Genomic DNA, 15,478 nt, shown 5'->3' with positions numbered 1-15,478 from the left:
ATGTTTTCCCAAACGGAGACTATTAAGTACAGCGGAGGGTTGAGTGATAGCTGAAAAAGCACCAAATCCTGACCCAGGAGGAAATGAGTTCCTAACAGTGAAACAAAAGTCCTTTCTTTAATTAAGCCAGCTAAGTTGCTCACTACTATTGCAAATATCTATTAACCCGGTTGCAAAGGCCTTACACATTAGCAGCCCTTGTTCCAGGGAGTGCCTGTAGCTGCACCATGTGGCGTGTGTTTCAAATGAGCATTCAGTAAGATAACATCAGGATCATTTATTATGTGGCTCGAACGTTAGTAATTAAATTGCGACACTTTGCCCACGCGTCTCATGTGACATTGAATAAGGGATATTCACGTGTGCAATGTTGATGCCTTGGTGATAGCTGCTTAGACACGTCTTGCAACAGAATCAGTTCCTGCATTCAACAGCCCGGTAATGTTAAACGTCTAGTAATCAACCGTGGAAAGGAAATTATGTGCCCACATTTGTGAATCAGGCCTACAAATAATAGCAACACAGTTATAGCAGTTACGCATTCAGGCTCAGCGCCACCCACATCCCGTGTCTTGAGCTTGCCGATCAGAAGGTTGGCATTTTGAATCCCTGTTTGAGCACCCGTTGCTCTGTCCCTGCTCCTGCCAACCTAGCAGTTCGAAAGCACACCAGTGCAAGTAGATAAATAGGTACCGCTGTGGCAGGAAGGTAAACAGCGTTTCTGTGCACTCTGGTTTCCGTCACAGTGTTCTGTTGCACCAGAAACTGTTTAGTCATGACTCAGAAAGCTGTGGACAAACACCGGCTCCCTCGGCCTGAAAGCAAAATGAGCGCCGCAACCCCATAGTCGCCTTTGACTGGACTTAACTGTCCAGGGGTCCTTTACCTTGTTGTTTTTACTGCATTCAGGACCAGGGAGCCCCCCACAACCGCAGGTCCCCTGTCCCCATAAAACAGTACAGTGGTACCTCGGGTTAAGAACTTAATTCATTCTGGGGGTCTGTTCTTAACCTGAAACTGTTCTTAACCTGAAGCACCACTTTAGCTAATGCGGCCTCCCACTGCCGCTGTGCCACTGCTGCATGATTTCTGTTCTCATCCTGAAGCAGAGCTCTTAACCCGGGTACTATTTCTGGGTTAGCAGAGTCTGTAACCTGAAACGTCTGTAACCTGAGGTACCACTGTACTACTGTCTTGTCAGGATTCAACCTCAATCCATTAACCACCATCCATCCTCCAACCGCCTCTAGACCCTCACACAGGACATTCACCACCTCCACTTGTTCTAATTTAAAGCAGGGTTGTCTTTTTTGAGTTTTGGTCAAAGTTGTCAAGCTAGCCCCATTTCCTGACCATTGTCATTTCTTCATTTCATAGCAACTTAGATGGGATTCCAAGAACAGCAGAGGACTTTGCCCCATGTGCAACTTTTGTAAAATGCAAAGTGCTCTGGGTAATAAAAATTATAATAGATAAGCAAGCAAGCTGTAAGCAGAAAACATTTCCTTTTTGCTTGCAGAGTTCGCCCACCAGCCTCGCAAGTGGCGCAGCTCACATTTCAAAGCCCAGAGATTGTCATAAATTGAAACAGAAACCAGCTCCCAGCATATTAGCCACCGTCTTATTTGTTTGGTAAAATGCATAATTTTAGACGCTACAGCAATAAGAAGAAAACAATTTGTGGTTGTCCTCAACCACAGGTAGGCAGACCAATTTCATTAAAGAAAGGCAATTGCTTTGCTGCTCTGTTCTGTGCTGTGGAATAAATAAGATTGCTGATGATGAACTAGCCGGTGGTTCCTCCTGGGACAGGAACAACTTCAGGTGGGGAAAGAAGGTTGGGCTTAGATTTTGGGAGCCTGTGGCTGCTTTCAACTTTCAATTCCTTGTGGCCATCTTGAAAGTACAGTGGTACCTCGGGTTACAGATGCTTCAGGTTACAGACACTTCAGGTTACAGACTCCGCTAACCCAGAAATAGTACCTCGGGTTAAGAACTTTGCTTCAGGATGAGAACAGAAATCGTGCTCCGGCAGTGCGGTGGCAGCAGGAGGCCCCATTAGCTAAAGTGGTTCCTCAGGTTAAAAACAGTTTCAGGTTAAGAATGGACCTCCAGAACAAATTAAATTCTTAACCTGAGGTACCACTGTAAGTGCAAAGGCAAGGTGCTTGAAACAAGGTAACATTCAAAGCTGAATAAATAGCACCCACAGTTTCCTAGAAGTTGTTGGTTCCTTGCCTTCTGTTGGACATTCTCACTGAATGTCTAAGTTTTGACTAGTTGGAATGCATAGGAAGTGATAGATCCAGTTATAGGCTATTGAGAGTTCAGAAAATTTCCATTTTAAAGCCAATTCTGTATTTGTTCATATAGGTAAGTTCACGTTCAATTCCATATCAGACTCTTGCATGATCTTTCCTAAATGGCCAGGCAGGTTTCCCCGAAGGATCCTATGGCCAAGCACAGTAAGAATGACTCTCATCCTTTTCAATACTGATATCCAGGAAAGAGAGTTTTTCTTCTTCTTTTTTAAAAGTAATATTTATTGGAAATTTAAAGTTACAAGAAAAAAAGAAGAAAGAAAAACAAGAAAAGCGAAAAAACAGAATTACCAATACAAATCAGTAAAAAAAGAATAAAAAAATATACCAAACATACAATACACCAAAATCAAAAACAAGAAGAGAAGAATAAATTTAAAAACAAATCCAATATTTCCATATCCTTATCTTCCTTAACTTATTTCCTAGACCTCCTCACACCTCCCTCTTTTGTATTCTAATTATTAATTATCTCAGCAAATCCTTTCCATCTTTCACTATATTCTGTCCTTTAGTTGTCTTAATTTATTTTGGCCTTATCTTACCATAGAAAGAAAAAACCCTAGAACTTAAAAAAATTATTTATACATAACTCCTTATAACATTTCTACTAAAGCCTAATAGTTTCATTCCAAGATTTCCCTAACAGTCATTAATTTTACAATACTTCTCTAGATAAATTTTTTAAAATTTCTGCCAAACTTCATCCACCGTCTCTTCTTCCTGGTCCCGAGTTCTGTCAGTCCTTTCTGTCTGTTCCATCTAGTCCATCAACCAGGTGATCTTATGTCAGAGGCTCTTAACTCTTTTCTATCCAGGAAAGAGAGTCTTTCCTACTTATAGGCTAACCATTCCTGAAGTGCCACATTTACAAGAAGAATCAAAATGTATATAAGATATTAGAAAAGGGCTGTTCATTTGCAAAAGGCAACAACTTGCTGAATGCTAACAGTCTCATATCAAATTTCATGAATGTTCAAAAAGTCACAAAATGTTGACATGGACACCTAAGTGTGATTGTCATCAATAAAAAAGTAGACATTTATTTCTGGACCTGACAGCATTCATATCTGAATGTCAACATTTGCCAAGCACATTCACTTTATGTTTTGTTGGGTTTTATAACCAGCAACAAGAACCTTTTCATGAGGGTGAAAGAGGAGAGCGCAAAATGTGGTTTGAAGCTAAACATAAAAAAAATGAAGAACATGGCCACTGGTCCCATCATCTCCTGGCAAATAGAAGGGGAAGAAATGGAGGCAGTGAGAGATTTTACTTTCTTGGGCTCCATGATCACTGCAGATGGTGACAGCAGCTACGAAATTAAAAGACGCCTGCTTCTTGGGAGAAAAGCAATGACAAACCTAGACAGCATCTTAAAAAGCAGAGTCATCACCTTGCCAACAAAGGTCTGTATAGTTAAAGCTATGGTTTTCCCAGTAGTGATGTATGGAAGTGAGAGCTGGACCATAAAGAAGGCTGATCACCAAAGAATTTATGCTTTTGAATTATGGTCCTGGAGGAGACTCTTGAGAGTCCCATGGACTGCAAGAAGATCAAACCTCTCCATTCTGAAGGAAATCAGCCCTGAGTGCTCACTGGAAGGACAGATCATGAAGCTGAGGCTCCAATACTTTGGCCACTTCATGAGAAGAGAAGACTCCCTGGAAAAAACCCTGATGCTGGGAAAGATGGAGGGCACAAGGAGAAGGGGAAGACAGAGGACGAGATGGTTGGATAGTGTTCTCGAAGCTACCAGCATGAGTTTGACTAAACTGCGGGAGGCAGTGGAAGACAGAAGTGCCTGGCGTCCTCTGGTCCATGCGGTCACGAAGAGTCGGACACGACTAAACGACTAAATAACAACAATAACCAGCAACTGTAGAACCAGGGGACATTTGGAAACTGAGCAGAGCTGGGCCCTCTCATCAACTTCCTCACTTCTCCTGCTTGTATGATTAAGTCATTAAATAGTACAGAGAATTGATGGTGTTTTCTTCTCCTGCAACAGCCAAACGAGAGGTGTTTCGTACATGCTATTGTGCACTCAAACCATCCGTGGATGTTGAATAGCAGTGTCATGATCATAGAAATTAAAGCAAGAGTGGATTAATGCTTCACAAATGCTCTTTGCCACATGTACCCAAGGAGCACCAGGAGGGAATGCGTAGAGGCTGTTTCCATGTGCAAACACCCCTAAAAATACTAGGACATTAAACATTCATATATGCATAATGCGGGTCAGTATGGCTTCACCACATGGGTGCTGAAATATAATTATATTTATAAATAAGGATCATATGAATTAAAAGTCTCTTGTGAGAATTTAGAAAAACTATTGTTGTACCCATTGACAGATAGGGATGGGGAACTACGTCTATATTTATGATGCTAGAAACTATCACTCTAAGCTGTGATGTTCATATGTTGCCTTCATAGCTATTTTCAGGTTTTCAATTGCTACTAAAATCCTACACGGGCTTTAGATAAGATTATTGACATCACCGCTACCCCAACATAACAACCCAGAACCAGGCCAGTTCAGGTCTTGGATCCAAATCTGCTGAAACGGCAACTCAGACTTGGTTTCAATTATTAGCTCGTGGGCATCTGAAGAGGGAAAACCCTACTTATACAAGTGATCTGCTTAAGTTACCAGAATACAGTGGTGCCCCGCAAGACGAATGCCTCGCAAGACGGAAAACCCGCTAGATGAAAGGGTTTTCCGTTTTTCGATGTGCTTCGCAGGACGAATTTCCCTATGGGCTTGCTTTGCAAGACGAAAATGTCTTGCGAGTCTTGAGATTTTTTTCCGCTCCCCACCCCCTTTTTCTAAGCCGCTAAACTCCTAATAGCCTTTTAGCAGCTAATCCGCTAAGCCGCTAAGCCTTTAATAGCCGCTAAACCGCTAATAGCCCTAATCCGCTAATCCGCTAATAGTGTTGCTTCGCAAGACGAAAAAACGGCTAGACGAAGAGACTCACGGAACGAATTAATTTCGTCTTGTGAGGCACCACTGTAAGTGGGTGCCTCCAACTCATTCATGCAAGATCACACATCTGCTTCCATTAAATGCGACCGATTTTATTTTCACAGAAACAGAGCCATTGATACTATGCTCAGTTACACAACTCACACAAGGAGATCACTTTTGGGAAGAGACTCGGGGGTTGTTTGTTTGCTTCCTTCTGAAACTCGGAAGAAGCTGGTTGTTCAGCCATATCTCATGTGCATGACCCTAGATAGAGTTATACAGTGGTACCTCGGGTTAAGTACTTAATTCGTTCCGGAGGTCCGTTCTTAACCTAAAACTGTTCTTAACCTGAAGCACCACTTTAGCTAATGGGGCCTCCCACTGCTGCCACGCTGCCGGAGCACGATTTCTGTTCTTATCCTGAAGCAAAGTTCTTAACCTGAAGCACTATTTATGGGTTAGTGGAGTGTGTAACCTGAAGCGTATGTAACCCGAGGTACTACTATAAAAGGCAATTGCCTCTCACTCATGTCTCCTCTCCCAGGGAACCTCTAACATAAACAGCTTCTCAGGTACCTTGGGGACAACTATATCACCAGGGCAACGTGTGAAGCAGGATGTCTGGACACTGATAAGAGGCAGCAGATAAATGTCCATGAATAAGTTATTCCTGAATAATTTAACTCTTGGGGGATAAATAAATCTAGAGCTTGGGTGGTGGGTTGTGTAGAAACTTTCAGGTTATGGGAGTTGGGCAGAGTTGGATGATTGATAGAGAAGGCAGGCAAGAGAGGTGGAAGAGATTTATGGTACAAGGCTGACCATGCCTTGATTGATTGATTGATTGATTGATTGATTGATTGAATTTATATAGAGCCCTATACCCAGGGGTCTCAGGACAGTTCACATAATAAAATTAAGATATAAAACCATACAATACCTAATAAAAGTAAAAACAGCAACCCAATACCCTCCCCCCAAAAACCACATTCTAAAAGGGCATAGGATGTAAATCAGATCAATTAAACGCCTGGTTAAAAAGGAATGTTTTTGCCTGGCGCCTAAAGGTGTATTATGAAGGTGCCAGGGGAACTTCCTTAGGGAGACCTTCCACAAACAGGGAGCCACTGCAGAGAAGGCCCCGTTCTCGTGTTCCTACCCTCCGAAACTCTTGAGGAGGAGGCACACGAAGAAGGGCCTCAGAAGATGATCTCAGGGTCTGGGTAGGTTCATATGGAAAGAGGCAGTCCTTGAGGTATTGCAGTCCTGAGCCCTTTAAGGCTTTATAGGTCAAAACCAGCACTTGGGCCCAGAAACTCACTGTTAGCCAGTGCAGTCAGACCAGGATTGGTGTAATATGCTCAAACTGTCTTGCCCCGGTGAGCAACCTGGCCACTGAATTCTGCACCAGCTGAAGTTTCTGAACCATCTTCAGAGGCAGCCCTACGAATAACACATTGCAGTAATCATTGCCTTCTCAGAAGCTGGTCCTACTGAATTTCAGGGGACTTATTCCAGGGTAGAATCATAGAATCATAGAGTTGGAATAGACCACAAGGGCCATCGAGTCCAACCCCCTGCCAAGCAGGAAACACCATCAGAGCACTCCTGACATATGGTTGTCAAGCCTCTGCTTAAAGACCTCCAAAGAAGGAGACTCCACCACACTCCTTGGCAGCAAATTCCACTGTCGAACAGCTCTTACTGTCAGGAAGTTCTTCCTAATGTTGAGGTGGAATCTTCTTTCTTGTAGTTTGGATCCATTGCTCCATGTCCGCTTCTCTGGAGCAGCAGAAAACAACCTTTCTCCCTCCTCTATGTGACATCCTTTTATATATTTGAACATGGCTATCATATCACCCCTTAACCTCCTCTTCTCCAGGCTAAACATGCCCAGCTCCCTTAGCCGTTCCTCATAAGGCATCGTTTCCAGGCCTTTGACCATTTTGGTTGCCCTCCTCTGGACACGTTCCAGTTTGTCAGTGTCCTTCTTGAACTGTGGTGGCCAGAACAGGACAAGGTACTCCAGGTGAGGTCTGACCAGAGCAGAATACAGTGGCACTATGACTTCCCTTGATTTAGATGCTATACTCCTATTGATGCAGCCCAGAATTGCATTGGCTTTTTTAGCTGCCGCGTCACACTGTTGGCTCATGTCAAGTTTGTGGTGAACCAAGACTCCTAGATCCTTTTCACATGTACTGCTCTCAAGCCAGGTGTCACCCATCTTGTATTTCAACTCTTGCCTTTCCTAGTATGTTACATTTAGAAGGAGAGGTTCCAAGGAATGCCAAGTTCCAAAGAATGGTATTCAGGGTTAGAATTGCAGCCGTCATGGGTAGCGTTTCCTGTTACCCAAAGCATCCAGATTTCATACAGCCACAGTCCAGAGATTCTGAAGTGCCTACTTGTCCTGTCAAACCAGCCTGTATAATGACAGACTGCATTATCCTCACCAGCTCTGCCTATATGCAAGGCTGCCTACTTAAATGTTGCATGAATTAGTCTGGCGTAAGCTGCCACCACCTGGATTCCATGCTCACACTGCAGATCTCCAATATAGTCATCAGTGTTCCTTGAAAGCTCCTCTTTCTCCCTCTTTAAACACCTTGAATTGGGCATTTGACATGGTGGTTAATGATGTGGATTAAGGAATGCTTAGCCCCCATTAAGTAATATTAAGTGTTTGCCCATAGGCGTTCCAGAAGATGCTGAAAACTAAAGAGAAAGGGGTTGCTCAGCAATTCGTAGGATCTCAGCACTTCTCTAAATGATTCCACATAGCGGATGAGCCCATTGGTTGCCTTGCATAACCGAACTCCCAGAAAATACACAGGAGCATTATAAAACAATGTTGCAGACGATTGAAAATGGCAGGATCTGCAATGAATGTCCTAAAGGCTCTCTTAATTTTATTCTGTTGCTAGGTGCTTAACAGGACTCTTACGGTTGGCTGAAACGAACCAGGACTGTATATTATGGCGTTCAGACATTTTTATCTTAGATAAAACACATAGCTGTATTTTTAGCGTACGGTACTTTTGAAACCCTAGGAGAGTTCATTAAAAAAGCAACAACAACACACCACAACAACACCACAAGCCTCTTTCAAATTGCACATTTTACGAATGCCTTTTTTATCACATAGTTCAAGGCACTGCAAAAGATGTGTGCTAGGATTTGCTACAGCTTAATTGGAGCTGCAATGTTTTGGTTTGCGTGTGGGCAGATTTCATAACCTTTGGGGTGCTAACCTGTTCAGTGCTGGCTAGGATTCTTTCCCATTATCTTGCAGGTGTCCCAGAGCTATGGATGTAGCTGTTGCTTTGTTGCTGCAATTGCAGGCAGTGGACCTGGAAGTGGGGCAAACGAGAGACCACTTCATCAGATGTGACCATAAACTGCTGGACCAAGTGATGGGCTCAGAGTTCTTACCCTCTTAGGGATTCCACATAAAACTAATTGTGGTCGTTGTTTAAATGGCTGCTCTATTATTACCTGTTTGATCAGCCAGAGTGACAGTTGCTTACCATTCTGGTTTTTGTTTACTCTGGGCAATTTCTCTCTCTCTCTCTCTCTCTCTCTCTCTCTCTCTCTCTCTCTCTCCTTCCTCTCTGGTCTGATCAGTTCTGAGAGACACAACAGGATAACAGCAGATCGCATCATATAGCCAGAGGCTTCCTTGACAACACAAAACAAGACTCTGAAAAGCGGGTATATTAGCTACAGTGCCAAGAGGGCAGAAAGTGTTAAAGAATTCAATTCTGTTTACTTGGATATTGCCTCATTTTGCTGCTAGCCCTCCTCTCTGTTCTTTTGCGTGCTTTACGTTTTGCATAAAGCTTTTTACAGTACTGATGTTCAACTTCAGCCCCTGCTGATGGTGAATGTATATATATATATTTATATATTAATCATTCGCTCAGTATAGGGAAGAGGTTCACTCTCTTTCTTTCTCTCTCTCCCTCTCTCTCTGCCTGGAAGCTTCAGCACACAGCAACACTCAAAAGAAACCAATGTATTGAATGGAATTAGTGGACAATTGGCACGAACTTGCTTCTCTTCAGCCTCCTCCTCCTCCTCAACTGGTGAGTGAAATTTAATTCTAACATGCACATCTTATAGCTTATGGGGAGGGGGAGGGGAGAAAACAGCTGGCAGATAGATGGACCTTGTAGAAATGTTGCCGCGATGTTTTCCTACCTGTTGTGCATGCAGCTTTCCGGGTACCTCACTAAGAAGCTCGCTGTCCCGTGTGCCCACTTGAGTTGCACCGTGGAACTGTAGGCGTATGTATATATAGGACCGCTACAAACCTATGTCAATTGGGACAGGCATGACATTTAGGAATTCCCCTCCTCAATCTTGAGTTAGAAAACTGCCTCCGACGTTCATTGCGTGGAAGACAGAGGGGTGTCAAAGGTTAGGGTTTAAGCTTACACCTCCTGCAAATGCACCCTTGTATAATAAATCTACACGAAGAAGCACGTTGCTGTTGACATGCAATGCTGTGTGGGGCTGACTGATGCCCCAGGCACATGCTTTATGATTAATGACATGTATGAGTATCAGGAGAATTACAGATATGTGCGCAAGTACAGTAATAATGTTGGGAACCGCAGCATGCAGTGTGGGCTGTTTCTCCTCCCCTCCCCTTCCTGGAAGTGTAAGGTTTGTGCGGTCGGCAAGTTACTGGATTATTTACACTCATTATCACCCCTTTATTGCCACCGTGACATTAACTCTTGACAAAAGGGGAAAGGCACCAAGGGAGCCAAGCGGCTAAATGCAATTAGCATACGAGCAACCGGAATGCATGCCCTCCTGCTGCGTTCTGCAGATGCCCCCGCGATTTGATCACTTGAGCGGTTTGGATAAACGGCACTGAGGACCATGAAGCAATGGAACGGGCATGAGGAGCAGCTAGGGGGCTGTGCCCACATCACCTCATTTACGCTGTGACCCAAGCTGGCTGTTATCCGAGGTCCCCGGAGATGAGAGTCCTCCGGTGTACGGACTTGCTGCACCACCTAGCGTCAGCTACGGCCGGCTTTTGCAAAGAATTCCCTCCAGGTTTCAGCTCCAGCCAGCAGCTGTGGTGCATGTTACACAGAACATGGGGAGCCATGGCACAGGTGTGGCTGGTGAAGCCCTGTGAGAATCCTGGATGGTTCAGGAGTACAGTCATACCTGGGATTACAGCCGCTTCAGGTTGCGTTTTTTCGGGTTGCGGACCGCCGAAACCCGGAAGTACCAGAATGGGTTACTTCTGGGTTTCGGCGGCCGTGCATGTGCAGAAGCACTAAATAGCGCTTTGCGCATGCGCAGAAGTGCCAAATCGCAACCCGCACGTGTGCAGATGTGGGTTGTGAATGCTGCGGGTTGTGAATGTGCATCCCGCACAGATCATGTTTGCAACCCAAGCAACCACTGTAGCTGGAAGTGGAATGTTCTTCTGTGTATAGAATCATAGAACTGTAGAGTTAGAGGGGAATCTGAGCATCATCTGGTCCGACCCCCTGCAATGCTGGAATACACAGCTGTCCCAGATGATGGTCGAACCTGCAACCACTGGCAGAGGAAGAGGAGTGCGGGGGGAGCACACTGCCCCCGGCAGCATGATCCCGGTGGGGTGCCATCATGGCTGTCCCCTCACCTGTGGTGGGCACCACGCCCCCAGGACCCACATCACACCCCTGCAGGTGGCATACCATGCCCCTGGGATGTGCACCAGCTCTGCTCTCCGCCCCCAAGTGCCAGAGCATGAAGTTCCTCCACTGCCTGCCCCCTTGACATTATCAGCACCATGCTCTAACCAACCGAGCTATCTATGTTTGCTTATTGTTATATGGTTCTATCAGGGCTCTCAATTATTTACTCCCAACAACCCTGTGAGGTAGGTAAGGCTAAGAGATGCCACCCAGAGAGCCTCAAGACTGAGTTGGGATTTTTACTAGAGTCTCCAAGGCCCTAGCCTGACACTCTAATGATTGCAGCACACTGAGCAAGAGAAGGAAGCTGCAGTGGGTTTGTCAGCAGAGAAAGGCAGGCGGCTGTATGTCTCTGAGTACGAGGCACTGGGTATCAGAAGTTGCAAGAGCCCAGGTTCCGCTTGCAGGTTTCCCATAGCTTAGGGGCATCTAGTTGGCCATTGTGAGAACAAGATGCTGGACTAGGTGGGTCTTTGTCCTGATCCAGAAGGACTCTCCTTACGTCCTTAAGAAGTAACAGCAGTCGGGGACAAAGGCAAGGAGGAGGTGGAGGAGTCTGTGGGGACCGTTTCAGTGAAGAGAGAAGTGGCAACAAGTGGTGCCGCTGTGTCAAGGAGCTGTCAACAAGTACTGTCATCCACAGGGCAGGCACACACACAGAAGGCACAGGATGCAATTAGCTTTTTATCAGCAGAAAAAACAACACAGCAATGTCCTTGATTTGTTTTAACTCAATGAAGGCATTGCTGAAACTAAGCTCTAGGCATGCCCTTCCCCTGTGGTGGGGCTCCCAAACCTCCCAGAGCCCCTTGAAGGCAGACTTTCACCAGTCACTTGAAACAGGTCCCCCTCCATGCACCAGCTTCCTGTTACCCCACCTGAGATCATGGTCATCCTGTGGAGGACCTCTACACCAATATCTAAAGTCCCAAATATCAAGTGGTGGGAGGAGAGATCCCTCTGAAATAGTGGCAATCCCATATAGTATAATGCAGCTGCCATATGGAGGGGTTGTTAGGGGCTTGTTGTAACCTAACACACCACAAATGTAAAGCACATTTAAAAGACATGACTTTCCCCCAAGAATCCTGGGAATAACAATTTTTGAAGTTGCTAGGAACTATAAATCAGTGAGGGGTAAGCTCCAGCTCCTAGGATGCTTTAAATGTGTGGCGTGTACACTGCAGTAGAAACCTCCCAAAAGTCTGTGAATAAGGCGATATTCCCATAAAAATTAAACCAGGCAGCCCTGAACCCTTCAGCATGTTCTTCTGTCTCACTGCCACTCTCACACCTTCCCACACTTGATTCTTTTCTGAAATAATCAAAAGAGACCAGCAGCTGAGTTGCAGATTCTCCTAGCTTCTCGGAGAGTAATTATGGGGAAAGAGTTGTTTTAGAGCAAGGAAAACCAAGTGGGTGCAGTGCCAGATTTAGGGCAGTGCGGGTGGTTCCCCCGCACAGGGTGCTGAGCTGAAGGGGCATAAAATTGAGAAGATCCATAATTGAGAAGATCCATTGGGGGGCACCAAATTTTGGTCTCACACAGGGACCATATTATGAAAGATTACCAAAGTCGGCCCCGTTGTGCCCAAGGGCAACATCTTGGTTTTGTCCATCCTGCCACCCTACCCCTGCCAAGCCTGGAGGTTCTGGGATGTAGCTCAAAACAACACAATATTATTCCCCATTCTTGGAGAAGTCACTTCCTTTCCCTCTCTTTCTTCATTCTGATTGGCTATCCTATACCCCAGTTGGCATTCTACATTCTTACAGGGGACTAAGCTGGGATAGGGGTACCATTTTCTTCAGTTCATGTTCTAATGCCGACCTTACCGATTTACTCTTCCTGAAACAATTTGTGAACTGAGATGCAACAATGCTTTGAAATTCACGTTTCTCTGAATTTTGTTCTCCACCCCGAAAATTGTACAGAAATTAGTATATATGGGGAAAAGGTGTGTTAAAACTCTCTCTGTGTGTGTATGTATGTGTTTCTTTTCAAAGGGATATCTTGTTTTATATATAATAATAATTTTTATTAGTTTTCCATTGCAATCCAATGATAGCCTCATTATAGCAATAGTAATTTATAATACAAGTGTTAATACCAATAGTTCAAATTCCGAATTATATAATTTAGATAAGGTGGGCTCCCCATGTGCTAGAATTGATAGCTTGATTATTTGCTTTATTTCTGCATTCCAAAATCTTATTTATTGCTTTTACACTCTGGTCATAATAATAATCCCTTATACAATAACTGCAATATTAAGAACTTCTATTCGTGTTGCCACATTAGATAATTTATAAAACTACAAGTGAGGCACTCAAACTATATCCTTGTTCTTCCTGTGTGTGGCAATTATTCGGTCTGTAGTGTTTCTTCCTGTCCTTGTAAAATGTTATGTCTTTCTTTCCCCCCGGTTGTTGCTGTTATCCATCATGCCTTGGGAAGAGCTAATATCCCATTGTTGTCTCAGAGATTTCTCCATTGCTCCACTGCATCTTGGTTGAGTGTGCTATGATGTGTCATTCCAAATAAAGAAACACTGCTAATGCAGCCTTTCAGATGTTTGGATTTTTGTGAGCTTTGAGTTCAAGGCTGGGGACTTTCCAGTGAGAGTATGCAATGCCTTTGTGTGCCTTTTACAATACCTGATTCAACTTCTCATGTTATGAGAGCACTTCCCACAATGGAATCATAGAACTATGGAGGCCTCTTAATGATTACTTCTGAAAAGCCTGTTGATGCTGACACACATCCTTAAAGAACATAGGACGTAGATTTACACTGACCCAGACCATCGATTCTAGTCCACTGACTGACAATGAATGTTCTCTATCATGGGACAGTTCTGGACAAGAGAGTCATGTGTCAAGGATGTAGTCTAAGCATCTGCAGAAGTAGCAGGTTTTTAGAAACAAAACAAAACGTACATTACCTTACAACTTTCAAGTCTCTGCAGAGATTCAGTTTTGGAAATTGCTCTTATTGCCATTGTTCTTTTGACATGAGCACACACACACACACACACACACACACACACCCTTTTCATGGATGCCAGCTTCAAATATTCAGAATCATAACACAAGCCCTCTGGGATTTTGCAAAGGTAAATACAGTGGTACCTCAGGTTGCAAACACCTCGGGTTACAAACACTTCGGGTTACAGACTCTGCTATCCCAGAAATAGTACCTCGAGTTAAGAACTTTGTCCCAGAATGAGAACAGAAATCGCACTGCAGAGGCACGGCAGCAGCGGGAGGCCCCATTTGCTAGAGTGGTACCTCAGGTTAAGAACAGTTTCAGGTTAAGAACGGACCTCCAGAACGAATTAAGTTCGTAACCAGAGGTACCACTGTAAAAGAGAGAATATATTTTCAGTCTGAATTGGGTTGTCATACAACCTGCTGCCATATTCAAGCATGTTTCAACACCCTCTGAATCTCATCTAAGTTAAAGCTGAGATTGGCAAAACCAAAAGAAACCACACACAAGTGATGTTAGAGGATTCACACTTGACTGCAATGGGACTTCATTTCCCAACCTGTGGGTCCCGACCCATAAGTGAGTTACAAAGCCGGTTCAGGTGGGTCGCGGTGTTTATAAGTCAACCCGAAATATCCTGCAGTCAGATGGTGTGTCTCCCTTTCCATGAACATAACTGAATAACTTGTAAGTATTATAAGCATGTCAATGAATTCCACATTAATAGGGGCATTAAGTAACAGTTTGCTTGGGTGCCTCAAGTAATGGTTATAAAACAGGCAAATTTGCAGTTAAAATGCATGGAATGCTATTAATTAGCAATGCTCTGACAACCCACAGTTCCTTCAAACTTGGGTGGTTGAGCACCTATCAGTTTGGAAGTGAAATAAAATCAGTTTCTTCTACATGCTTGAGGGAGGCCCTTGGTATGCAGGAAATGATATTTATGAAAACGCACAGGCAAACCCCGCCTGACAGGAGCCTGTGAACAGAATTTTGATGGCAGTTGAGCATACTGAGAAGATAGAGGGAAAGGGTCTAGAAGATACAGCAGACAGCAAGGAGTTGGCTGCATTGCTTGTGTGAAGGGGCCCCATGTGGTTTTTTTCCTTCTATTGTCGTCGTCGTTTAGTCATTTAGTCGTGTCCGACTCTTCGTGACCCCATGGACCAGAGCACACCAGGCACTCCTTTCTTCCACTGCCTCCCACAGTTTGGTCAAACTCATGCTGGTAGCTTCGAGAACACTGTCCAACCATCTTGTCCTCTGTCGTCCCCTTCTCCTTGTGCCCTCCATCTTTCCCAACATCAGGGTCTTTTCCAGGGAGTGTTCTCTTCTCATGAGGTGGCCAAAGTATTGGAACCTCAGCTTCAGGATCTGTCCTTCCAGTGAGCATTCAGGGCTGATTTCCTTAAGAATGGAGAGGTTTGATCTTCTTGCAGTCCATGGGACTCTCAAGAGTCTCCTCCAGCACCATAAT

General features: G+C 44.4%; 1 protein-coding gene across 2 annotated transcripts in view; it reads left to right on the top strand.

Annotated features, from left to right (window-relative positions):
- Positions 1 to 15,478, top strand: part of ANKFN1 (ankyrin repeat and fibronectin type III domain containing 1) — a 222,628-nt gene that overhangs the window by 70,783 nt on the left and 136,367 nt on the right. For both annotated transcript variants that reach the window (XM_083427353.1, XM_083427352.1), the window contains exon 2: positions 9,280 to 9,383. The gene's annotated coding sequence lies outside the window, so the exon portion shown is untranslated. The remainder of the gene's footprint in view (positions 1 to 9,279; positions 9,384 to 15,478) is intronic.

This window comes from Podarcis tiliguerta (assembly GCF_965153285.1).
Source record: "Podarcis tiliguerta genome assembly, chromosome: 2".
Classification (NCBI taxonomy): Eukaryota; Metazoa; Chordata; class Lepidosauria; order Squamata; family Lacertidae; genus Podarcis; species Podarcis tiliguerta.
This window is presented reverse-complemented; position numbering and strand designations above follow the sequence as displayed.